General features: G+C 36.0%; 1 protein-coding gene across 4 annotated transcripts in view; it reads left to right on the top strand.

The window, feature by feature from the left end:
• The window catches only part of ARID4B (AT-rich interaction domain 4B), a 98,972-nt gene that overhangs the window by 2,088 nt on the left and 69,585 nt on the right, over positions 1-27,299 (top strand). The window lies entirely within an intron of this gene.

Raw genomic sequence — 27,299 nt, 5'->3', positions numbered from 1 at the left:
GTGAAGAACTGTGCACCTAAAAGTAGTTTTTAAGAACTGTGATTATTAGTTCTTTTATCATTTTGCTGCTGATTTCTTGCTTGCGCTGCTTTTTATGTTACCCTGACCCCCAGGCTGTGTAATCCAGATCCTGGCTATGCTGGGCTGCAGTACATCTTGTTTCAAAATATTACAAACCTTATCAAAAATAATGGTTATAAACCTATGATACATCAGTTCGTTGGTATTCATCAATAAAAAAGGTAGTATGTATATGGGGTCTTGCACTATTGGAGTTGTGCTACCGTGTATCCCTGTGTGTATTATGTAAAATATGGTAAAATATGTACTCCGTACTGTATTCACTGCTGGAAATGGTAGATGATATGGACTGTTTTAATTTCTAGATTGATTTGATATTACTAAAAGCAGCAAACTGAGTCTTTTTGTGTAGCTGTTAAAGGTTCAGCATGTTTTGCTTACTTTGGTGACTTAATGACAATATCTTAAAAAAAAAAATCCCGCTTTAATTGCCCTTCCTCTGCTTTTTCTTTTGCAAGTGTTAAGATCTAAAATGCTGCACACATCTTTCCCATTAGAAGTAAACTATTTATGAATTTACAAACAACAGACTGTCAATGTAGTATGATACGAGCTTCCCAGATGTGGCCCATTGCCTAGTGGAGATGCAGGAGACGGAAGCAAGGGAAATAGGAGCTTCTTTCCCCCACAAGCAAAACCACTTATTTAAATGACAGCTAAATTTACATACATTTCTAATATTCTTTTTCCATGTAAACAAATCCTACGGTTACCATAGAGATTAGGTTCAGATACTCTGATTATAGAGACATATAAATATGTAGATAGACAGTTGGGAGGATGAGGAGGTCAGATCACAAGTGGGAATACAAAGTGTTCTGTGAAATAGTGATAGAGCCCCTCTTCAGGCTGAACTGAATGTATAACAAATGCTTAAATTTAAAGTAACAAAGAAAGAAGCCTGTTAATACAGTCATACCTTAACAAAAGCTCCCAGCTTACTTATTCTTTGATAGGATTTGTGATACTATTGCATTTTTATTTATTTATTTTTTAAATCTGGATAGATTCTGCCAGTATAAGTCTGCCAGTCTGTAATTTTTGCAATATGTTTGTGTTGAGTGTTAAACTTGTATATGGTTGAGGTAGCTCTATGTAGTTTATTTGCTTTGCCTTCTAATGTTACATGAGGTTAATCTGTGAGTCATTACATTGAAAGTTTATTTAGTTATTACAATTAAACTTTTAACAGAATTGTAGCTCAACAGAAATTTCTAAGATTCAGCTGTTTTTTTTAAGATTTTAGGAGTAATATCACTAGTGCATCATGTCTTTCTGCCTGGCTTAAATTTTGTAGTTTATTTTCTAAGCTTGCAAAGATACAAGTTAACCTAATTAGAAGGAATGAGGGAGAGTGCTCAGGATAATTAATATCACTTCAAAGTAACATTGAATACAGCAGAGCAAGATACTGTTTAAATATGACTGTTTTTGTGTGTATTTATTGTGTAAGTTATTGGAAGAGTATGCTCAAGGACGTTTCAGCATTCAGAGAACTGAATGCTGTAAGGCCTGGTCTTTCTTGCTTAAGGCCTTGAGTCTGCTGACTACTGCCTGGGTGCTGACTGCAGGATTGAGGCCTCTGTCTCAATTTATGCCTTGATCATTCTTTCAGGTGCAGAGGGTTGTGTATTCCAGTGCACACAGCTTTAGAACTGGATTCCTTGCCCGTATCTTTGTCTCTCTGGGTGAACTTGAACAACTCATGTAGCTTTACTGACTCATTTTTCCCATCTATGTAGTATGGATAGAACGTTTTATCATTCTTTGTAAAACACTCTCAGATATATTTGGGAAGAGTGCCAAGTTTTATTGATAGACAGCTAAAAGTCACTCGTGCTCTTATTTGCATTTTGGAACCCTCTGAGACAACAGAAGTGTGCTGTCTCCTAACAGCTTACCACCTCCATAGCTGGTGGCATCATTGTTCTCCCCACTGTAACCCAACTTTATCCAAGTAAATAAAGTCCCCTGTATAAACTAGCAATTTTAGCTTGCTAAGTGGTCCTCACATGAACTGCAAAGACTACAGTCTTGAAATATGTCTTAAAATAAGTATGCAAGTCTTGGAATAATTATGGTTGTTACTATGATGTTCCACTAAATCAAGCCTTTTCCCCCTGTTGAACTACCTCTGACGGTGGTCTGGGCCAGAGAACTTCATATGTTGCAGTTAGGACTTTCCTTTTCCTTTCCTTTTCCTTTTCTTTTCCTTTTCTTTTCCTTTTCTTTTCCTTTTCTTTTCCTTTTCTTTTCCTTTTCTTTTCCTTTTCTTTTCCTTTTCTTTTCCTTTTCTTTTCCTTTTCTTTTCCTTTTCTTTTCCTTTCCTTTTCCTTTCCTTTTCCTTTCCTTTTCCTTTCCTTTTCCTTTCCTTTTCCTTTCCTTTTCCTTTCCTTTTCCTTTTCCTTTTCCTTTTCCTTTTCCTTTTCTTTTTCCTTTTCTTTTTCCTTTTCTTTTTCCTTTTCTTTTTCCTTTTCTTTTTCCTTTTCTTTTTCCTTTTCTTTTTCCTTTTCTTTTTCCTTTTCTTTTTCCTTTTCTTTTTCCTTTTCTTTTTCCTTTTCTTTTTCCTTTTCTTTTTCCTTTTCTTTTTCCTTTTCTTTTTCCTTTTCTTTTTCCTTTTCTTTTTTTAAGCTTAAGCACCTTTTGCATAACATCTTTCCATATTAAGTATGCTTTGGAAGCTTGTATAATCTGATTATTATCGAAGTAATTGTGTGCCAGCAGATGATTCTAGGTAGTTTTATATTTTTATATATATATATATATTTATATACACACACACACACACACACACACACAAATACTGTTACAGTTTGTTTTTAATTTTTTTCCAAGTCAGTGAATAAACTCTGGAAAGAGCAGAGTTTCTGCTTTTAAAGAAAGAAATAAACACAAACTCAGTTTCACTGATGATTTGTTCTGTAAACATACTGTAAATGCTCCTTTTTTAACATCTATCATGGTATTTGCTTGATATTTAAATATGTGAATGAGGGTAATATACCCACTGTAGTTTAAAAGTTCACTTGCTGCCAAATGAAGATAAGAATAGTGAATAGTGAATGACCCAGAATGACCCAGAGCAATGCTCTATGAATTCACTGATTTGAGATGATTGTTTAAATGTTTTTATGCTTATTTACATGTTAATGTTTTTAGTCCATTAAATACAAAATATTTAATGCTGTAGATATTTGAATTTGGTAGCCCTAGATGTTGCTGAGTCCTTACACAAAACTGCCACACTAACAAATAAAGGAAATAATATGTACAGTTTGTGGGGATTTTGTTTTTAATTCATCCTAAATTTACATTATGGTTTCAGTAGCTTTTTCTAGCGACCTCCCTAGCTCTCTACAGAGATCACTGGTACACACTGATGTTGTAACTGCTTTCCCTTGAAGCCAGTCCAGTCTGCTGCTCTTGTTCTTTGCCAATATTCAGAGGACAAAAGTGAAATGTCTAGTAAATTTTTCAGTTGCTAATTTCCAACTTCCAGCACAAGTTAGCTGAAAGTCCTATTGCTCTTATGCAGGCTGGAAACTAGTCATGGAATGTAGTGACCTTTCACTTTCTGGTTAACTATCTGAACTACAGCGGTATGGAGATTTGTAGAGGAGTACTACCACCAGGGTAGTTTTTGTGTTAGAGGTAGGAGAACAGGTAAGTCTTAAGAGGTGGTTTTCCCCTGTCATTTGTTTCTGCATTATGAAAAATGATTCTCTTCAATTCTGTCCTGATGTTCCAGTTTGAACAAGTGATCAGAGGCAGTTATTGACTTCCTCATGCTTGTGTAATTATGTAGAAAGGAAAGCAAACACCACTTGCACCAAGCAATTACAAGTCATGTTGGAATAATCTAAGCTATTTTGAGATGGGTTATTTGCACTTTTGAAATGCTAATCTTAGTATATTTTACAGCAGCTAAACAACATGGAAGTACTGAATTCAAAGCTGCATCTTTGTGCATGTGTGACTATTCAGTAGGTGGGTGTGTTGATAAGGACTCAAAGTTAATTTAGTTAAATTAGACCACTTGGGGGAAAAAGCCACCTTAGGCCGAGAAGAGTGAAGTTTTAATAAACTATGAGAATTAAGAAAGTAAATTGACTTGTGTAACTTCCAACTTGGTGAAGGATTTTTGATCAACACTCTCACAACAATATAAGTATTGTGTTGGGATACTGTCTAAGAAAAATACTAGCAGAGTAATGAATATGTATATCTTCGTTAGAACACTTCAAGCTGGTTATTCAGTTTCCTTTGTAATGTGATGCTGCAAGTATTGTAAACGTGCAGTGCAGAAGTATACTGAGTGATACACATTGTATTTTTTAAGAAACTATTCTGCATTGTAGTTGAGGTCTTTCAAAAGAAAATGCAGGTTTTTTGAGATGTTGAGCTTTATAATCACTATTGAATACATAGACTGAAAGTTTCACTGGTATGTAAATTAGAAAAAAACGGTAACTTGGAGAAAGGCAGAAATGATACTCTTTTCACAAACTAGCTGCAAAATTTTTTTGTTTAAATCTTACCGATACACACTCTTCCATTAAAAATATATGCCTTTATAGTAGGCTGCAGAATGCAAATACATAGAGTTTGAGATTTCCTCATTTGGAAAAGATAACAATTAAATTTTATAGGAAAATATAGAACTTAAATTTACTTGGCACAGTTATGGGATACAGAACCTTCCAACTGTTAGATTATTTATCAGTTCAGTACTTATCTGAAAGTAGTTAACCTCTCATGAAATGCAATACTAGGCGCTATACAGTTGTGCTTACTATAACAGGCACTTCAGCTATTTTTACAGAAATGTGCAAGTCTGAATAAACATGGACTTTGAGCTGTTCTTACTTTAAATATGATACAGGTCAGAGTTGAGAAATGTTGGTAAGTCAGGGCTTGTTGTGCTGCTTGCTCTTTAGTTGGTGTGCTTTAGTAATAAATACTTGTCTTCTGCATTTCCCATTTAGTGCTTTCAGTGTTGTCCAGTTATTGTGTCTACCATTACTTACTGGATATTTGTTTCTGTGTGTGTGGAATGGATTTGTGGATGATTTCTAAAGGCCTTCTGGAAACTAAGGAAGATTGTTAAGCCCTATCCATAAAGTAAATCTTAGTGATTTAGTAAGTTTTAGAATCATTATTTAAAAAGGTTTTGATGGAAAGTCATACATTTCCTTCTTTTGGTATTCATTAACATGGGGTGACTAGATGAGAGTATTTCAGGGGATTCAAGGATGGAAAAGACTTCAAGCCACTGTGATATGCTCTATGTGATGAGACTTCCATTTTCCTTCCAAAAGTTAGTTTGAACCGGGGAAGAAATTCAATAAAGCACTTTTTTTTTTTACTTGGAGACTAGCATATAAAGCAGTCATGACCTGTTTAGCAAGAAGTGTTTATATACAAGCTCTGGAAAAGCAGCTGTGAGACTGTCAGAGCAGGGTGGTGGGGAGTGTTGCAGAATTACCTGCAGAAAATTAGAACTGAGGTGATGACCAGTCTGCATTATGTGTGACCCCTGTATGCCAGAGACTTCCTGAGCGGGAGTACATTAACTGTACTTGTATATGGAGCCCTATTTTGGGGTTCCCCAGATCTGTGGGGGAGCATGCTTGAGGATGTTTTTTCTTAGGAGCTAAGCAGAAACATTGCAGTGCCCCCTACGAGGATGCATTTGCCTCACTGTGAATGAAAGGAGTAGTCATCTCCAGTTAACCTGGAGTTACTGTTTACTCCCATTGCTTTTGTCTTTGAGGCAGTATTTGCTCTGTGGCGTGAAGAGGCCAGTATGCCAAAGAGAAGAGCTATAAGACTCCGGAATTCCCAAATTATGTAGAATCTTTATGGAGACCTCTGCAGACCCCTTTAAAGAGTACTCTGTTTAGAGAGAGTGTTCATCACTTGTGGTTCAAGCTAAACGGGAATGCAAACATGTTAGTACTCTAGACCTCTCTATTGTAGAGCAGATCACACAGGTTGGACTAACCGGTGAATAAACCTGTTCTTAGGCAGGAGAGTGGGTTTGCTGTTTCTGTCATTGTTTAAAATGTTGGCTTGTCCCCCAACAACCTACACCAAAGGATTTGGTTTCTTAAGTTGTTTGCCAAATTAAGCTTGTACAGTCATGGAAGAAGGCGGGCTTATCTTTCTCTTCTACTCCTGGCTGTTTATTCCAGTAGCCTTCTATGCCAGCAGTCCATTTGTGTGGTCCCAGGATGGACTGATTCAAACTGAAATGAACTCCACAACAATTAAATATATATACACTTTTCAATTACAGCAGGTCCTGACCTGGCTGGTCTCTAGCATGGGGACAGAAGAAGCAGAGGAGAACAAAAGTGCACCTAGACTGATTTAGATTGGCTTAAACTGCTGGTGAACACCCCCTCCTTTCCATCCCTCCCCCAAGATAGCAGTTGGCAGTCATTAGACAAAACCTTTTGTAAACTGTCTACACATGAAATAGCTATAGAGATTTTCCTAGGCTTACTTCTCAGATAGAACACTGCATTTTTCTATAGGTTTGATGACCATGTTTTCTAGAAGCTGTTGAGTGAAAGGATTAAATGGAATTGGTAATGTCCCTTGAAGGTAGGAATAAGACTTAGGTTTTGGTATGATAAACATTGATTTCAAGCTCAAAGATGGAGAGGTTTTCAAAGAATAGATATTTAAAGAATAGGTATTTAAATTTAAAGAATAGATAGTTATTAGGCACAGAAAATGAAAGTATCTTAAGTATTTTTTTGAGGAAAGCAACCTTAAGCTTATTACTTTTTTTTTTTACCTAATTAAAAGTTCTTTTCCATGCTTGTAAAAAAAAAAAAAACTCAATTAAAAATTTTTTCCCCCAAACTAGAGGAAGAGTTGGTAGTATTTTCTGCAGAACAAAAGATTTATAAACACTAAATTCTTGTTCTGTAAAGGTGACAGTCTTCATGCAACTAATATTTATGTTAAAGCATCTGACAGTAGGTATTTTTACCTGTGGGTGAAAGAGTTAAGTGATTGTGCTAACCTTATTCCAAATCAAAATGGGGTGGTAAAACTATAATTTTAGGAGAAATTATGTCATTCCTACCTTGATGAGGAAATCAAAGGAAATAGCAGTCAGGCTTTTGATTCTCTGTGTGTTAAGAAGGCCCTTATTATTTATGTGTAGATTAGTGGGGATCCATTGACAGTTAGGGAGTTAGGCCAGTTGGAGAGCATAAAAGAAAAAGGTGTATGACACTTCCTTTTATTACCAGTAACCTGATGCAAAAATTTGGATGACATTTAGTGTTCTTACTGAGCTTTCGCCCCGGATCCTTCCCCTTTGCCTTCTTAGACACCCCTCCAGTTTCCTAATGTTCATTGTTTACACTGGTCCTCCTAAGAGCAAGGAAATGGAATTTGGCTTCAGTAAAATTCAGAACTAAATGTATCTGTATAAGCTTTCAGCTGGTAATAAATAACATAGTAAGGAGTCTTTTTTTTTCAAATGAGAAGAAAATGTGAAAAAGCGAAAAAAAAAAAGTGTTTCAGTTTGTAGCTGGGCACCTTGATCCACTGTGATAATTTTTTTCCTTCAGATTTTCAGCTGTCCTGAAAGGGCTAAATCTCTTGTTTGTGCATTTAAAATAGTCCACTTCCTATTTTCCTAAAGATAATTGCACAATACATTCTTCTAAGATCACAAAGAATGCTTTAAATTAATTTATAATGGTGGAGGATAGACCCTTACAATATATGAGTGTATCAGTGAAAGAGTGTTAGGTTAATCTTTTTGTTAATGTTGTGACACTTAGGTTAGTATAAACTTCTCATCCTGGGAGCAAAAATAAAGGGCTGAGACATGTTGGAAATTTAGTACATGTTACACTAGCCTTTCAGAAATCAGGAATTTCTAATGGAATATATGTTTTCACTTTGCAACTTATTTTGTTGCACTCCTTATTCTAATATAGACAGATATTGCTATAATATTAAACTAATGTTACCTCAAATCACTAAACTTAGAAATAATACATAATTGTTAATCTTTGTGCTTGTAAAAATATAAAAGCCCTTTTTAAAACATAGCTCTATCTTTATAAATTTCCACTTTAGTTTCTTTGGAATTTTGTCATGATAGGTGTGCATCAATGGAGATCGTGATGTACTTTAATGTCACTAAGACTGTTTTATAGTTTAAAAATTAGGGTATGGTATGCACCAGTATATTGCTGCCTGGAACAGGAAAGAAATGGAGTAAATAATTAAACTTTAGGTCATTCCCATTTTGTGAATGCAGACTCAACCTGAGGTGTTCTTACCGAACTTTAAAATGATCATCCACATACATTTTGTCCTAGGACATGATCTGGGTAACTGTGCACTGTTTTTGTCTCCTTTGTGGAAATTTTGTGCCTATTTTCTTGCTATGTTAGACAGATTAAGAGACATTTAAATTTGGATTCATTCCTCACAAATTACTAATATGGCTTTTATGTTTCTAAAAAAGTAGTAGTACAAAAGATGATGTACCAATGATGGCCAGTATTGTATATATGGGCTAGAACCTGAAAAGAGTCATACTGTTCAAATCTATTCTACTATTCTCAATCCATTTTGGGAATAAGGTTTCTGGGGCTGGTATTCTAACTGTGTTCCTCAGAATAATTTAAGTTCCAGAAAGCATTAGTACCTATTATCAGATGTCTGTCTGCAGTAATTCCTTTTTTCTTTGTTGAAAAATGTTTGGCTGTGCAGCTGATACTCTTATTTCAATTTACTTTGCCTAATGGTAGCCAAAATGTGTGGATTGATTGGTTAAAAGTATTTCACTGTATTAAAATAAAGCTCTTACTTATTTTATACATTGATTTTTGTCTAATAATACAGGGTATATACTTATATGTATACTTACTAATGTAGGCTGATTCAGGTTTCATAGAGGCAAGCAAACTGAATGACTTACATTCCATATAGCAAGAAAAATTCTCTTTTGATGACAGCGTAATAATAGTCTGTTGATGACAGAGAAATACGTGTATATGCCCCGTGACAGACTCCTCTTTTTTTTTTTTCATTAGTAACGTATGCAGCATTAGTAACATCTTGGTAGCAACTCAAGTGGTAGCAGGTCAGGTTTAAATGAGATGAAGGCTGTTTTGGCTAGGGAATAATATTTTCTGTATCTTTGCAGTACTACTGATTTCAGTTCAGCAAAATTATACTTAAGCTGTTTTGCTTTAAAATAGAGAACAGTCCTACCTATTTCTGACTGTAATAATTTGTTGTGTAACAGCACTTAATTGAATATTTGAAATGGTGTAATAAAATTTTAATTATGGTCTGAGAATAAGTATATCAAACATAGGATGTTTTGTGGTATAAAAGTCATTCATGATACTTAAAGCTAGCCTGATTAAGTTTCTGTAGCTATGTATAGTGTATTTAGTTAGTTGGAATTCTGAGGAAACAAATTAGTTTTTGTTATCTTCATAGAAATATCATAAGGTGGTGAACTTCAGATGCCTTATTCCATGCCTATCCAGATACACTTCCAGAACTTTGCTATCTTATTGCTGTCGCTGGATGTCTTTACTATGCTTGTTCAAAATTAAAATTGGAAAGAAAAAAAATACTTGGAAATACTTTACTGCCATCTGCAAGTGGGACTTCCCTGTGCTTATAAGAAAACTCCTTAGTCTCAAAGGAATCACAACATGTCTTTTCTTGTGTGTGGAAGTTTCTGTTAATACAGCTTTTGTGCCTCTTAAAGTGACATTGCATTTGAGTACGTGACGAGTTACGTGGGCACGTGTCAATTGCTTAGAAGGGCTGATGTGGATTGTTCAGCCAGATATTCTGCTTCTAGTAGTGATGATAAACAGGATTTCTAGGAAAGTAAGTGTTAGAGTGGGCTGATTAGTCATACGGCAGTCTTGGAAGATTTTTATTCTTTGAGCTGTCTATGTGAGAAGGTGATGTCATCAATTATCTTCTTAGGCTTGAGAAAACTGTTGTTGATCAGGAAAGTAATTAATTAAAAATCCATTGACAAATGTAGTTGATACTGCAACCTGCTGATGTGGCAGAGCTATACTGGTGTTTTATTGATACAGTAGTCACTGGAGGAATGCTGCATTGGCTTGGCCGTGGGAGGCCTCTTGGGGATGCCTCTTGCAGAACTTCAGAGGACAGAATGAGACTTTATGTGGAGAATAACAGTAGAATAGATGATGTACAGAAAACTAGCAAGTAAAACTTGGACAGACTTTTTTCTTTTACTTTAGTAATCCTCAGTGTTACTTTTTGAAAAGAGGCTAAAAATGAAGGCTTTAATGTAAGAGGCTTAAAGACTTTTAAGAAGTAACTGGCCTTTACAGAATAGCTTCAGCACACTTGAAAGCAGTGTATAAAGTGTAATATCACTTATGCAGCTTCAAAAATTTTACTCTCTGTTCTTCAGTATGACAAAGAGTTTTATGGAATCATATCAAGGATCTTTCCTTAAATAGCCATTCCCTGGAAATGGCTGCCGTTAGTCACAGGCTAAGCCAGCTGAAGATGTTTTGAAAACAGGTGCAGCAATCAGTAGCCAAAGCAACTGAAGCATTCTGGGTAGTTAAATGGGATAAAAGGTATGAAACAAGTAATTTAGGTTATTTAATTCATTAAAGGTTTTTTTTTTTTTTTTTTTGAAAGGTAACCTAGTTGAATGCTTAGCTGCTTGTATATACAGTTCTTATTTTCTCTAGTTGTAAGGTGGGCCTCTTGTTTTTTTCTGTAGCACTTTTACATTTAAAGTATGTTAAAGTATTCAGAATTATGCAGTACTTGGCAGTTCTCTTTTTAACATGTCTTCAATTGGTTAATTTTTTTTTAATATCCACATTGCTTCTGATGGTTGCATTTTTGGTTTGCTATGTTATTGATAAAAATTCTTACAAGAATTTTCAAAGAGTAGTACTTAGTTGAACAGGAAAAGCTTATATCTCTAACTTTGATATTGCTGTATTGGTTATGTTTAGTGTCTTTTTAAAAACCCAGACCTTCTTTCACAAGCGTAAAGCTTGAATACTGAACCTCTACATTTACATGAAGAGGAACTTTGTCTGGTAGATGAATGCTGTTGTGGAGACAGATAAAAAAGAGAAGTGCTCAGCTGTTGTGTAATACTCTTCTTAATGTTAAACAGGAATACTTGGTCAGTGGTATTTCTAGAAAATGTGTTGATAGGAGAGAAGTTTGTGCATGTGCTTGCTTTTGTTAGAGTTCTATGAGTTAGGAATTATGGAAAATTGGGAATATTCTTCTATCAGATAATTTTACAAAGGATCATTGAAGTTTTTACAAGGGGAAAAAAGGCAAAAAAAATTATGGATTTGAGATTTGAGTCAGTTCTTTTTTACCCATCTAAAATTGTAGAGTCTACTGAACTATATCCATCTTCCTTCAGAAGACATTGCCAGCATAATCAAAAGAAATGCCAACAGTAAGTGGGATATGCAGATAATTTGTATGGCCTTTCAGTTCTAGGAGTCTCATTGCAGAGTTTAGTAATCTGATTAGAAAGAACATCTTGCTTTTCTAGTAGAAAGCTTTTCTAAGTATGGATTCTACCAGTCTATATGCCAATTTCCTTTGCAAGGAAAATAACATTTGAAGCAGTGGTTCGGATGCCTGTCAGAGCCATGGTATATTATTAGGTGTTTAGGGAAGATTTTAAGCTGATTTATTTTTTGTCTGGAGCATCTGTGTTTTTATTCTTTAGACTCCATTCATAACATGAAATACACATAGGACAGATTCAGTTTATTTAGAGTTTATTTAGCAGCTTTACCTAGATTTGAAGATAGCTTACTTCACTGCATGCTCTGAACTGATGTAGGTGCAGAAATAGATTCTGATTCCGTTATGGCATAGTTCAGTAGCCGTAGAAAGTGTTAGTGCTGTATGCTAGTCTGTGAATTGTTTCCCGTGTAGTTTTTGTTTTAACTTAGAGCATTTGCACAATTGACTGATAGAGTAAACATTATTGAGAGGTGCAGAGAAACTTTTTTTTTTTTCCTCCTTGCTTGCCTGACTGTCAAGATTGGCTATGTGTTGAGCAGATCTGTGCCCCAAGAATGTGCCAGATATTAAGCAGATCATCAGGGGCTTAATTATAAAGTGGTGAGGCTGTGAGAACCTAGTAGGAAGCACAGGCTACAGCATCTGTTAGAAAGCTACAAATTGGGGAGAGGTATGTGAAAGTTAAATTTGAAATTTCTTGATTCTTTCTTGAAACTCACACAGGGTGTGAAGCTTGAAATACAAATTTATTTCATTTAGAGGAGTTTAACTATTGGAAGCTATTCAGTCCTTTTTTTTTTTTTTTCTTCCCTCTTTTCTTTTCCTCTTCTTTTTTTCTTCAGCATTCCATGGGGAGACTTGTCCTTCCCAGCCCTATAAGAAAAATGATTGAGCTAAAGCTTACTTAATGGTTTGAGGAACTGCCCTTTTGAAAGAAGAGTATGCCGCACAAAATAAGCATCTACATTCTTGCTGTCAGAAGACTATAGTAGTTCAATACAGTATTTTCTCAAAGCAAGGCTTTTAAAATTCTGCCTTACCCATAGTAGCTTAGCTAGAAGTCTAGCTTAGCTAGAGTGTATTTTGCTAAATATTTGGAATCATTAGTTAAAATAGTGAAGGAAAGTTTCTGTAGCATACATTGCATCACTATCTCTGAGATTTGTGGAAGCCTTTCTATTGAAGAGCATTTGTGAAACTGAAAGTGTCTTGTTACAATGTACTGAACCTGAAATAGAAATAACTACAGTAGTGTTTGTTTGGACAGCAGGAATATGCCACAGGTATGCAATTGTCTAGTGATATGAATGTTTTCCCCCAAGCTAGAATTGGGGGAAGAAGAGACAGGCACTTTGTTAATTGTACAGTCTCTAACATCCTGTGTCTGACGGATCATGGTTCCTGGGTGTCCATGCGATAGAAAAATAAATGTATTTTGGGAAACAGGGTGGTGAAGTGTTCCCTTTGGGATGGGGAGAAGGAAGATTGTCTTGAGCTTGCAAAGAGAGCAGTACAGGTGTACCTATAAAGAATAATACTTTTAATCTCAGCTTTCTAATAGTTACACTGTAAAAATGATGACTGTAAGTGATCATGGTGATGTTTTTGTGTGTGTGTGTTACACACACACACACACACACACACACACATATATAAAACAACCATTATCTGCAGTTCTTTAAAAGGTACTGGCTGTTGGCTACTTTACCTTTGAATTTCATTCCAGCTTCTTATTCTGGTGTATGAGCTGCTTCAAGCATGTAATTGTGACATAGGGAATTTCAGGAAAGCCAAATGTAACGGCTGACTCTTTCTAAGCCAGTGTGTTGAAGTCTTAGTGTATTAATTGTTTTATCCAAATTAGATGTGCTTTTTAGCATATGACTTGTGTAACTCTGGATACTAAAAGAATAGCAGGTCACTGACTAGGAATAAAAGGCTAGTTTAGACCAGGAGTGAAGATCTGCCCAAATGTTCCAAAAAAGGATTCAGTTGCATTGAAACCTAAGGAAAAATCTAAGCATTAGCATATGTCTAGTTGAATTCAAAGGTCTTCTAAAACCAAAAACAAATTAAAAATGCTTGAGTTTGGCTGGTTTGTAAATTGAGAATCTCAACACTTATTGCTGACACTGTGATAGAAAGGAAGAAAGACTCCTGGTTTGTGTATGCTAAATCTGCTGAAGCCAGTGAAGAAATCTGAGGACTGTTCTGCAGAGCAAGTCGCTGGAAAGCAAAGGAGAGACTGATTCGACTGTTCTCAAGTGCAGCATCAGATACTGTAGCGCATAGTGTGGCTGAAGTATAAGGCTCAGATTCACTAAGATCCTTCATCTGAGATGAAATTCACCTATTTGCAAAAGCAGGAGAAAAGGAAGCAAAAAGCAAGCTGTTGGAGAGAATAATTACTTTGTGTAGGCAATGTACTTTGTGCTTTTGATTTAATATAGTCTGAAATGAGGACTCAGAGGAGCGTGTCTCCACCAAGTCTGAACCTTGCAGAAGAGACTGGATGCAGGAGGTGTAATTGACTGAAATGATATCTATAGTGGTATTTAGTTTTCCTTTCTCTAGTTAACTTCTATTATAGCAGTGTCAAACGTGGTGCTGCCCTGTGAATGGGAGGGAGTCAGCATAGCCATATCCCTGTAACCCCTGTGTCTTTGAGTGCATGTGACGCGTCACACAGTGCTAATGGGATCCCCAGGTTAGATCCACGCAAGACCCAGAAGACTATTAAAAGAACATGTCTTCTCATATTCTGAACACTTTGCCATTACGGATGTAATTTGAAAGTCATGCTTTCTGAATCCAGTGCACTTCAGTGTCTGCCATTGCTGTTAAAACTCAATGGAGTTGAAATTTATCCTTCTCTCTGCAAGGCAGTGACTTGTTCTGAGGAATCTTCTTTGCTCACTTGTATGGCTCTGAAGAGCTCTACAGCCCTGCTATAAATCTCTGCTCTTTGAATGCCTTTTAAAGATTCTCCCAACATTGGTCATCATTGTGGTACCAGTTCTCTGTAGTCCAGTCATTAATTCCAGTCTGCAATGTCAGACCACATATTACTGTTTTCAGAGGACTGATCCCACTTGTAAATCAAATTCAAAATTCCCCACAAAATAGGAAATCACTGTAAATTTTGAAATTCATCTTGAAATTCATTCTCATCTTGAGATGAAAAGTCTATCTTGGACCTCTTATTTTGCAAAACAGATTAATTATTAAAAAAAAGTATTTTGTTTGGTTCTCCAATACAGTGGTAGTGGTGCTTTGATTTCCTATCAAAATCAACAGTCAATGTATTTCCACAGAATATTCGGCTGAATCAATATTTTTCTATCTGAAGAATGTTTCATTGGAAAAGCTAATACCTGCTTTGTTTGCAAATAGCGTGGAATGGATATAAAACTTAAACTGTTTTTGAGTGCTATTCAAGTAGATTAGATTTTGAATACAAACTTGCATTTGACCTTGCATGTACTCTAATACTGGAGTGCTTTTAGCCAGTTTAAAGCCACTTCAGGGATTTAGTTGAGATGATGGACTGAAAGCTGTTTGTTAGATGTTGAAGTCTCTGCCTTCCATTCAGGACTGAAACCCAGTTTAGGGATCATTTGAAGAAGAGGTAGTTAGCTTGATTATCTAGTTATTAAAAATAAAAATAAAAAAAATCAAGTAATGTGGTATATGTCATCATCTTCCTCTTCCAGCTTGTTGCTTTGCACATTTACCCTTCTACCCTTGTACAAGACCCCTACCCCTTGTTACTCCTGTAACCCTTGTTTTTAATTCAACTCATGAAAGAATATGAAAGAACACATCATCTCTTTAACTGTTGGTGGTGCTCTTGTAACCCGCCCCCCCCAAAATGAGTCTTGCATCAGTGATAAAGAAATGAGAACTACTGTTGGCAGCAGGTAATGTCTGTCACCTGCTTTGTTTGTTTAAAGCCATCTTACTTGATTTAATTTTGATGCCTACATTTTTGATCTTCCACAAGTAGGTAGGTGAAGATCTTAAAATATTTTATCCTGGCATTCGTGGCTTTATTTGTACAGGACTGAATTGGTTTAACCCTTTTTACTAGGCTGTTTTTCCTAACTTTTCATAATGATCAGAACTGTATCATGATGAATGTTCAAAGTTGTTGGGAACAACAAGAAAATGAACATGACTTTCATTCAGAACAGTTTTGATGCATTAGATTTCTAGAAAAGCAAGCCTCATGTTTATTTTTGCATTATTTAGGACTTTTACGTTACACTTTTAGAAGTTTCCTATCAGTTCTATAATATTCAAGACTACTGTGATGCTTTACTTGCTATTTGTTTTTTCATCTCATACAGTTCACACAAGGCAATGCATATTTTGGTTCTCATATAGGTAGTTGCATATTTTAGGTTGCAAACACAGTAGGAAGTGTGTGTTCATCACTTCTCCCTTAAAATCAGACTTCTGTTTTTTCTAATAGCCCCCACTTTTCTTGCCCCCCCCCCCCAATTAACCAAAGGGTTCCTTTTCTGAAATGACAATATACATACTGTTTAATCTATTAAATCTAATAAGCAACTGTATTAGGTATAAGCTATGTTACTTTTTTTGTACGTACTAAGAAACATGCATTATGAAATTTAATCCTTTATAATAGGATGCCTTTGAAGCTAAAAAACACAGCTGTAATAGCCACAAGATTGCAGGATTTCAGAGCAATGAATATGAGGAAAAGACAGCTAGTTTTGGCCTAGATAATCTTTGCACATGTATGATGAGAGGAAGTGGAGACTAACAGTTGAGCTTTTCAAACTAAAGCAGTGAACAGATTGTTGCTGAGCAAAGTTGTGTATAGTGTATTTTTAAAATTAGTATTATGATAAATAAGTTCAGTTCTGAACAAAGATGAAACCACGTGTATACTTCCTGCCTGTCTGAGACATTGCACAAATCCCTGGGGGTGGAAGAATTAATTTTGACACACATGAGCACATATCAGAAGTAATAAAGCTGGTATTTCTTTTGCTGGAAAAGGATGGAACGTTTTTTTCTGATCAGTCTGGCTATCTAGTAAGTAATTCACACAATCTTTAACAGAACAGATAACTCTTCAGAAGTATTTCCTGTTCTGTAGCTACCTTTAGCACAGTACTTTGTTCTAATTATGGGGTTTTCTTGTTGATTCAGGACTTGAGTGTGAATACATATAACCAGATTATGCTTAGTCTGAACTACTGCTTAGAACATTACTTGATCATTCCTTTATCTAATTCAGTAATAGGTAAGTTAATATGTGTATTAGTAAGATTGTTGATTTAAAGCCCCAAAGAGATGGAATATTTACTCCATCCTTGAAGATCCATTCAAATAACTAGTTACACACAATATTAACATCCTTTTTAAAGCTTAAGAGCTCCATTTATCCAGAAGCCATGGGATTTCTTTATGCCCTAGACAGCTAGATTGAACAACATCCAGTATTGCTTTATTTCTATGCAGTGAAAAAGCAGTCAGGCACTGCAGGCCAAATCCAGTGAAGGACTGTAGCTGGCCAGCCTTTAGGTGTTTGTGATACTTTGCAGTAAGAGCAAGGGTACTCCAGAAGCCTCCTCCATACTATGAACATGCAGGCATGCAGCACTGGATGCGCTCTCTGCTGGGCGGAGAGGAGACCAGTCAGCTAAGAGTGACTATGAAAAAGAGTACAAACTACCTGGCAGTCAGAACAAGACTGTTAAGCACCTGTGACTCTTTCAGACATCCCATTTCCTTGAATGTGTTGCTGTCCGGGATCTGCTATAGTCCTAATCCTGTGGAGGAACGAGCTGGATGTTTTAGTCAGTAAACCAGGATTCCCATGGCACGGCATCCAGAACCTGGCACCAGGTGCTGTGTAATCTAAGGTCTGAGCTGTCTGGGGCTGGGGACAGCCAACAGGCTAAGCTGGGGAGTCATCAGCAGTCAGCACACGTGCTAGAGTTTCATGGCATGGTACGTGCCACATTAACAGTTCACTGCTACTGAAAACAGAACGTGCTGCATCCCATTTCCTCCTCCCCTAGGGGGGCAGTTCTGGAAAAAAATTTCTGAAAAATAAACAGAATATGAGTCAATGTCATAGTCTTGCCAACAAAAATAAATGTCATGCTAGAACATAAAAATATTGTATGGAAATTATGTGAAATAATCTGCTTGCTTCTGTTAGTATCAGTTAGGTCTTACCTGGAATACAGTGTTTGATTTCTGGGTGCTGGACTTCAGGAAAGCTGTGACCTAATTTAAAGAGACTCCAGAGGAAAGCAATTAGAAATATTGGGGGGGGACAGGGACAGAGGGCTAAAAAATATGGCCTAAGAGTAAAAGTTAAAAGTTTTCTTCTTTTTCCTTTTTTTTTCTTCCCCCTTGTAGAGATGAGATTACTGTAAGGAGGTGTGTCTTTTTAAATATGGAAGCTGCAAAGAAAACAGAAGCATACCAGTCCCATGTACAGTGTTGATAAATATCAGCAGCAAGGAATATTCAGATGAGTTATTCTAGAAAACTCTGTAAGCACTGGAATACAGTGCCTAGAGAGAGTATGGAATATTCACTCCTGAGTTTAAGAACAGATCTGACAGACATCTGTTAGGAATAATAAAGTTAAAGTGATCCTACCAAGAGGAATGGCCTTGATAACCTGTTATGTTATTAAGTTTTTGTTTGTTTTTTTTCCCAAGATTCTCATCCATCCTAATTTAGTCTTCAGTAAACTGGTTAGATTATTTCACTGTCGTTGCAGGAGGTATTTTCTAAACTCATTTTCTTTTTTTTCTTTTTTTTTTTCTCTTTTTCCTGAATGTCCTGCCCTTGGCCAGCAGTTTTACCTCGACTGAGTAGGCAGCACTTGAGGAAGTCTGATAGCTTTAAAATCCTCTCTCTCCTGTCTAAAATTTCTTACAATTTTTGGTGTATTCTGTATTTACTGTATTTTTGGTAGGTTCTTGTGTTCAGCTGGCTAACTGCTATGAACACAGTTGCCTTTAGAATCATGGCATAGTGAATGTATGTTCTTGGTTCCCGAATGCTTGAATTAATGTGTAGCTTTAATGTGTTGATCAGTTGTGCTTAACTTATCAAATAATCAGTCTTTAGTATGGATTTTTTTTCTCATCAGTAAGAAAGAAATACTACATTTTGCACTTTACTTTGTATTTACACTTTTTAGTTTCATGTTGGTTGACAGTTGCATGAAGCTTTGACGTTACTTTTAGTACTCTTCTGTTGTTCTCCTAGTTAGCAACAATGGCAACAACAAAATCCAAATACTACATGTGACTTTTCACCCGAGTAATTATGTAATTTAGTATACATTTATTCTGATCTACATGTTTAGATTAAAAAAAATCCTTTATAGATTCTGATTTACAGATCAGTTTTAGTCATGTTTTTGGTACAAACATACAAAATGTTTTAGATATTTCACTATTCAACTATATTCTGAAATTCTAAAATATCTTTAAACTAGGGAAATAATAGCTATGGTTAATCAATTGACATAGCAGGTTTCAAAAGCCATGTTCTGCTGGATTTTCAAATTAGTACATGTCATCTCTTCAACTTTGTCTTTCTGTGCTAATCTATCAATAAAAATAAATCCTTCCCCCATCTTTTTCTTTTTTTCCTCCGATAATTAGTTTAGAAAGTGTTGTACTAAGGATGGAAATAAACCAAGGAAAGAAAATATTTCTTTTGTATTTGCAGAAAAGTCTATAGTGGTCTACAGTCCCTTTTTTAAGGGAATTTTTTTAACTTGGTATGAATTTGCTTCTAAAGTCTTAAACAATTTAAAATATTTTTAAAGTAGATTATAATAAATAGATGCTTAATAAAATACTTTCAAATAGAAAAACAAACAACATTCTTAGATAAGGATCTGATCTCAATTTCTATACACCATTCCTATTCTTGCTACCTGTTTTGCATCTGAAAATACAAGTTTTCTTATTTTTTTTCTCTCCACCAAAATGATAGTATTTTAATTATCTAGAATAGATTTGCTGTAGAATACAAATAATTCCTTTTACATTTATAAATTTTAGTATTTTGTACACTGTTGTACTGAATTTTTATAAAGCTAACTTTTTAAAAAGATAAACCATCATTAAATTACTCTGCTGACTGGAACTAAAAATGTTGCCAAAGAATTATCAAATTGTTTTGAAAATGCTGCTGTTCTTTTTCTTGAGATTTTGTTGACTGCTGATTTTCAGACTTCATAGTTCTATATTAGTTATTTCATTATTTTGCTCAGTAACTGCCTGGACCAATTTGAGTAAAACTATCAAATAATCTTTTTTTTTTTTTTTTTCCTAATCCTGTTTGGAACACAAGCATATCATTAATTTCTTTACAGTCCTTTGAAACCTCCCAAATTTTCTGAAATTTAAGCAGCATCTCTAGAAAGAATTCTGGCAGATTTTTAAAAGTGGGGGAAGTTATTCAAACCTAATAGTTCAAATAATGCTGCTAAGCACCATCTGTAGCTTTTTACTCATAGTTGGAAAAAGTGTGTCAACAGAATGGTTTCACCTAACTTGGCTTTTAAATACAGAATGGATATTAATGACTTTTTTCTTATTACATGATTTTTGCCATCTAATGACAAACATATTGATTGCTTCCTTTTCTTTTTGATTTTAAAAATTCTTAATATTTGAATAAGAAGTTGTCTCAGACTTTGTTTCTTGCACTAAAACACATGAAATCTGAAAGAAGTTGAATATGTATATACGAGAAACTTTCATTGAGAAGCTCCTTAGTTCAAGTTAATTATTACTATTCTTCTGTAAATACGAAAAAACTTAATGCTTAGATTTTGTTTGGAACATACCATTGGTAGATACAAAAAAAGCATGTCTGATCAAAATTTAATGAAGGTGCACCATTTTTAGTACTGAACTATAATGTTGAATAGCTTCAATATTTAGGTAAAACTTGCACAAAATTGCAGTCTGGTAGCTATGGCAATGATAGTCTTTAAACAAGATTTTAGATTCAGGGGGATGCACTGCGGGAGCAGGCATTCAAGATATCTTGCCTTCATGTGGTCTTTCAGACCACAAACAAGAGAAGAGACCTACATAAGGGATTATAAAGAAGTGGGATTATTTTTAGAGAAAACATTCATCAGTTCTGGAGTGTTTGATTAAACAAAACATTGTTTTATAGAGCTGTATTGATTGAAAGAATACAGATTTGCATTCTTAGATCTCAAAGTACTGTATAAACATCAAATCCCTACTCCCCTTTGAGTGTGATTATCTGTTGGTCTCCATTTTGCAGACTTGAACCTGCTGAGTTGTGTGCTTGTGGAGGAAGTCTGAGACCAAATTAGGAACAGAATCAAAATCCAATGGTTTTCATTCTGTGTTGTGGGGGAAAAATTTGAAATACTGTTGTTTGTTTGTTTTCCTAAGGGTAGTCGCTGTTCTGGGTTTGCAGAGATGAGGTAACTACAGTTTGGATGTTTGGAAATGATACTAATAAGTTCCTGTATGGAGAATCTAGTTGCTCTGTGCCCATGACTAGGATAGACTGACCTTTAACTTCTTCTTTTTTTTTTTTTTTTAAGAGAACTTTGAGATATTTCTTTAATTTTCCTAGTTAAAAAGCAAAGTTAAAATATTTTGGTCTTTCTATATCTATCACCTTAGTATAGTATAGTTCTAAAATACCTTAGTATAGTTCACCTTAGTTCTAAAAATAAAATATTGAAAAAAATCAATGTGATTACAGCTTTCATACAAGTTCAAATTTAGACAGATAAATAAAAATAATGAAAGTATGTTTTGCATTTAAAACAGATAAATAAAGGAAGTATTACCTGTGGTTACTGAATTGAACCTCCTGTTTTGGGTCACTAGGTCCTTCATGACCTTAGAACTTGTAAATCCTATCCGTATAGTTGAGAGAGGAAAACAAACTTTTGTGCCTTTTCAAGTCTTAGATCAGTTTAATAACTAGCTTATTTGAAGTTCAGGAACTAACCAAATAATTTGTAATGAAGAAAATATCCACTTTGCAGCTGTAGAGAATACTAAAATTTTCAGAAGTGGGTTTAGTACTTCCAAATGTCTTGCCAGTAGGTTCCATTAATGCCCAACTTAAAAGGTAGGGGGAAGCCTTTTGCTTTTGCCATGATTATATGCTGATGTTTACTTACAAGATTGGGGAAGTTTTATTTTTAAAGGCCTAAACTTCCTGTATTGAATTGAAACTTGAAATAGTTTTTTTTTTGTGTGTGTGTGTTACAAAAAGTCATCCCCCTTTTGTTTTAAACTTAAAATTGTTCAGTTTGATCATGATGTACTTACCCTAGTATTTGATTATAGGCAAAATACTGATAATATTGAACCATTATTCTTTAGAAATTTCTAAATGATTAATTTTGCTTCTCTAAACTGTACAACAGTAACAAAAATAAATAAAATCAAGCCACAATCTGATTATCAACCAGAAGAAAACCTGCCCAAAGCTCTTACTCTCCTGCTTTCATATAATAGCCTTTTCATACAAAAAGTCACTTCTGTTGTAGTTACATTGTAGTTTCCAAGTTTCCAGAAAAATTCCTCCCATATCCTGTTGCAGTGTTTCCCATTTCTGGGATGCAGAAGATGAGCTAATGGGCTTAATTTTTTTTAATGAATTTTTTAACTTCCGGCCTTCCATCTTTGTTCATTTCAGATGTTACACTTGGCTGTAAGGTCTTACATGCTTCAGTACCATTAAGTCTCTAGAAATCAATTTCTCTTCCTTGTTGTTCTGAAAATACACAAGAAATGTATTTGAAATCAACTATATGGTATGTTATCTGTCAAATTGAGTATAGTACATGCACTATAGTAATAGTGCTTCCTGAAGATGTGTTTTGCTAGTGTGAATTTAGTGTCCTCCTAACCACAAGTTTCCCACAACAAGTTGAGCTTTAAGCAAAAACTTATACTCCTAATTGCACTTTGTAATTTTGTTTATTAAGAGACTGATTCTGCAGTGTGTTGGCAGATCTGTGCTTTTGGGTGGAACTTACTTACTGGAGTTTGAAAATACTGAAGTTAAATATCTTAGTAATTGGGGAGAAAAAGGTTTTTTTAATGGTTTCTTTGTGTTGTGTTCCCCCCCCCCCAAGTTTTCATGAAGGTAGTTCTTTAAAAATTGTCTAAGAGATGTTAGATTTACTGTTAGTTGTTTTTTTTTTTTTTTAAACATCATTCTTGAAAAATGAGAATTTTCAACCCTCCCAAAAGTTGATGTAACTTTCTTGAAGGACTTTGGGGTGGCTGCTAATTTTGCAGGATAGAATAGGGGAGTGAAAATAGAAAAGTATGTGATGGCTCTGCTTGCAAACTGGGTACTTTCATCTTAAATCATGGAAGATGTGCAAACTGTGAGAAAACTTAACACTTGCTTCTGAAAGGTAACTTTAAAATACTGTAGTGGGAAGAAAAAAGTTTTGACATTGTTTCTCCTGCTTAATATGTATGAGGAAAAACTGAGATGTTTGTATGAGGAAAAACTGAGATATTGAGCCCTATAATGTTTCTTTTAAACTAAAAAACTGATTTGGATGCCTTAGGGAAAAGGGAGTAGGGTCCTGAATCTCTAACAAGCTCTCTCTAAACCTTGGTTATTGAAATTAAACAGATGTTAAATTTCCATGTAAAAGCTAAAAACAGTCCTTTCTTTTCAGCAGTTCAGTTTTTTTGGCTTTAATGAAAATGTTTCACTTGAGTCAACATAGTCTTGTAGACTAGGTAGGGCCTGAATTTTGAATGTTTAACAAAAGCTGAAATCCTGGCTTTTCAAACTTTGTATATATGAGAGACAAAGGGAAGGTACAGACCTAGTTTTCTCTTTGCATATTAATCTGAAAGCAGTCCTGCAGGCTTTCCCACTAAGCATGTCTGCTATGTGTGTAGATTGAATGCTTAATCTTGTTTTCATGTGGTTTACTTGGAACATCCTGTGCATGGTGCAGAGGAATACAGATTAGGAGATAGAAATAATATATTCATACACACTGTATTAAAAGTGCTTATAGGCAAAGGACAACGTAAAGAAATTCTGTCAGTTGCTGCATGACATGACAGACTTTACAATGCAATTTGGATATAGTAATGCAGCACAGCTGAAAGAGGTGTGAGGATGATTTCATCCCACAGCCGGAAAATATCTAAACAGGTCGAAAAAATGGAAAACTGACCTTTTTAACAGCCTTAAAAGGTATGTAAAAACATGATACCCCTGTTAAAAAATCCTATTTTTCAGATGTTTATTCCAAAGTGTTCTGGAGGGTCTGTGTATTTCCTCCCTCACCCTTGGAAGATCAGAACTATAAAAATTGACACAAATGTCCAAATTAAGAAGATGCAGGTTCTCTTATGATGTGGGCACCTGGCCATTTATCAATTCTTCCAAGTATAATCGCTCGAAGGCTGGAGCAGAATCATTCCAGAAGTCGGTGCTGGCTGCCAAAGAAAATTCAGCCACTGAATTGGTGGAAATTGCTGACTGGTCACCTAGAGACTGCTCCTTATTTAAGTGGTAAACCAGCTTTTCAACTGCAGCAGCCTGTGCTGCATATAGAAAATCCTGTCTGCACATAAATGTGCATAGCAGTTGTGAATTAAGATAGCAAAGAAACTGTTCTTCCTATTTCCATTAATAAAACAAAATTAAGCGCTAGTGAAGTGGTTGTTCGTTAGCCTGGATTTCCTAATGGGAACTGCAAACTGCATGAAGTTCATTTCTTTTTATCCCTTCTTTCCCTTCCAAGAGAACATCAGAAATAATCATTTAAAGCTGTTATTTTGGCTATTGATTTAGGGTATACAGCATACTATGCATTTTAATACTGTTCCTGAGGAATTAAGCCCACTGTGATTGTATGCAGGATTTATGGTATCAGTTTTCAGCTTTTGCTGTCAGGAAAGCTAGTTTAACAACAAAAAACAGGATTTGCTCTGTTAAAGGCCCCTACAGTCGCTTGCTTTTACCCCGTGTATGTATATGTAGTAGGGTGTGTTCTTAGTCCGTCCATGAGCATTTAAGGGACTTCATTACTGAACTCTTTCGGGGCGAGGACACCTTCAGCTGCCCTCTGCCAGCCCAGGCCGGGAAGCCCTGCCGAGGCTGCAGGCGTGACTATTGCTGTTGATTTAAAGCACGACCACCCCGTCGGGCCGGGAGGGCGCAGGCAGCCCGCGGGGGGCGCGCCGCTTCACCCGGCAGTCGCCTGAAGGGGACAAACGTAGTTTAACGGCAGTCCGCCGCTGCTGGAGCGGAGGCGCGGGCGCCCGCGGGAAGCGCGGGCGGATGGAAGCTTCTGGCAGCTTCCAGCTTGGGGCCCCGCCTCCCCGGCGCCCGCTCTTAAAGCGGCAGTGCCTCCCCGCCCCGGCGCGCGCGCAGCTGCTCACTGCCGCTTAGGAAATGGGTCGGAAACGGAGGCGCGGCCGGGGGTCGCCGCCCTCCACTCGCCCCGCAGCCGGGGGGGAGCGGGGGCGGGGGGCCCAGCCGCTCTGGGGAAGGGAGTTCCCGATGCCCTTTTGGTTGCAGGGTGGTGTGTACCCGCGGGGGATGCTCTTCAGGCTTTCAATTTAGGTGGCTTTGAGACAGGCTCCTGAAAAGGTGATTCTTATCCGCAGATCATAGTGTGTGAGATTGTGCTCAGGCGTAAAATGCAAAAGGAAATTCAAATTATCTTGTGTTTTAGCATAAAGCGAGGGCTGAGACTGCAGCCCGGAGACTTGGTGACAGTAACAAAGGGGCTAGTAGCACTGTTTCAAACTTGAGTCTTTTATTATTTTTAGAAACACGGAAACATTTGACCTAGGGCAGTCCAACGCTGCATCTCCCCATTTTGCCTTAAAGAAAGTTGCAATGCTTCATGTTATTATAATTTCAGAGTGCTTATAATGCCCTTTCCAAGAGTACTGAATCATGTTCTCACATTTTAGCTCCATTTCTGACTATCATTTTCTGGTAACTTACATTGAAAAGCAAAGAAAGTATAAAAGCAAACCCCACTAAAATATGTTAAATAGGCAAAGATGCATTCAATCTGAGAGTAAGGATGTTTAGTAAATGATGTAAACACAGGGCAGAGAAGGGATAACAGAAAGGTAAAAATAGCTGTTTACATCTTTTAATCTGTCCAGTTTTGGTGGAATTGAATAAAACTTCCTGTTTGAGAACAAGTGACTCAGAGTTAGTGAAAATGACAAAGTTGCAGTAAGGATTATCTGAAATTAATGCAGGCTTTGATCATTAATGTTTACTTTTCTAGTTTGCATTCTCTGCAATGGATCACATGCTTCCAGTTGTTTTAACTTACCACTTCCAGCTGAAACAGTCAGAATAAGTGAAGTATATTGTAAATTTCAGTTGAGTGATTTGGAAAAAAAAATCACTTAGTTTGTGTTTCAGTGAAATGATAAAACTGCAGGAAAAGCTTATCCTAAATGTATCAGTTGAAATCACATGGTTGTTGAATACTTTAAAATGTATAAGTGATTCATAGTGGTTAATAAATGTATTCTATTGGTATAAATCTTCCTAACAACAGTTGTTCCAGTTCTGTATGTTTAGCAAAAACATACCTACAGTGGTAAGCAAATGGTCCATGTGTTTGCTATTCTTTGAAATTACTGTAATTAACTAATTCCATTGAAAGAAGTTATTATTGTAATATTTATCTGTTGTAAAAAAAATTTAAGGAGATCTAGATCAGGATTTGAAATTAACTTGTGTGATAATAGCAGAAATTATTCTTACAGATGTTCATTCTAAGAGTGAGTATTCTTTTGGAAGTTTTTTTTTTTAAGCCAAAATAGTGATAAATTAATCACTAGTGATTAAAAAGTTTGTAATTACAGCTGCAGTACAGATTTAAAATCATAATTTAAAGTTTGTTGGTGATTGTAGAATTGCCTGCTCCTCTATTTGTAGCATTTGAACTGTGATAATATTGTTAGTGTTATATTAAGTGGTAAACTACCAAACATTCAAAGACCAGACCTTCAGATTGTCTTGTTTCCTAGTACTGTAGACTCTCTTTTAAGTAAGATTCTGCAGTAGTGAAGAAAGTGTTCTTTAATTTCTGTAAATTAAACTTAATACTATGACTCCAGTTCTCAAGATCATATATTGGGCTATATAGGGAGGTGTAAACTGATACTGACACAACTGGGTCTTGCAGTGTGTATTCACAGGAGAGATCTAGCTATGTGCATCTGTGTCAACCCAGCTGGGATCTGTGTTTCTTCATAAACTAATCTCAATAATCCACACTTTCTTTTGAAAGTTAAGAAAGTCTGAGGGCATGAAAGGCTATCAACATTGTATTCTTTGAGAGTTTGGTTATTGAAGAATTGGGGAAGGCAGGAGGATTCTTCCCTTCTAGAACCTGACTAGCTTCAGAAGAGCATCTATCACTGCTTTTCCCCTTTCAGATCAATGTTGTAGGAACTGGTCAGTTGACCTACTGAGGGCAATAAGCAAAATCAAGTTTATCACCATCTGAGTTCCTGTTTCATCATCCTTCCAACTGGAGTAAGAGAAAAGCCTCGCAGCCTGCCTTGAAGGCAGATACACTTGGACTCTTATGGGAGCTAGGAGGAAGTGTATAT

This window comes from Apteryx mantelli, chromosome 3 (genome assembly GCF_036417845.1).
Source record: "Apteryx mantelli isolate bAptMan1 chromosome 3, bAptMan1.hap1, whole genome shotgun sequence".
Lineage (NCBI taxonomy): Eukaryota > Metazoa > Chordata > Aves > Apterygiformes > Apterygidae > Apteryx > Apteryx mantelli.
The sequence above is the reverse complement of the archived record's forward strand: the minus strand, read 5'-3'. Positions and strand labels throughout refer to the sequence as shown.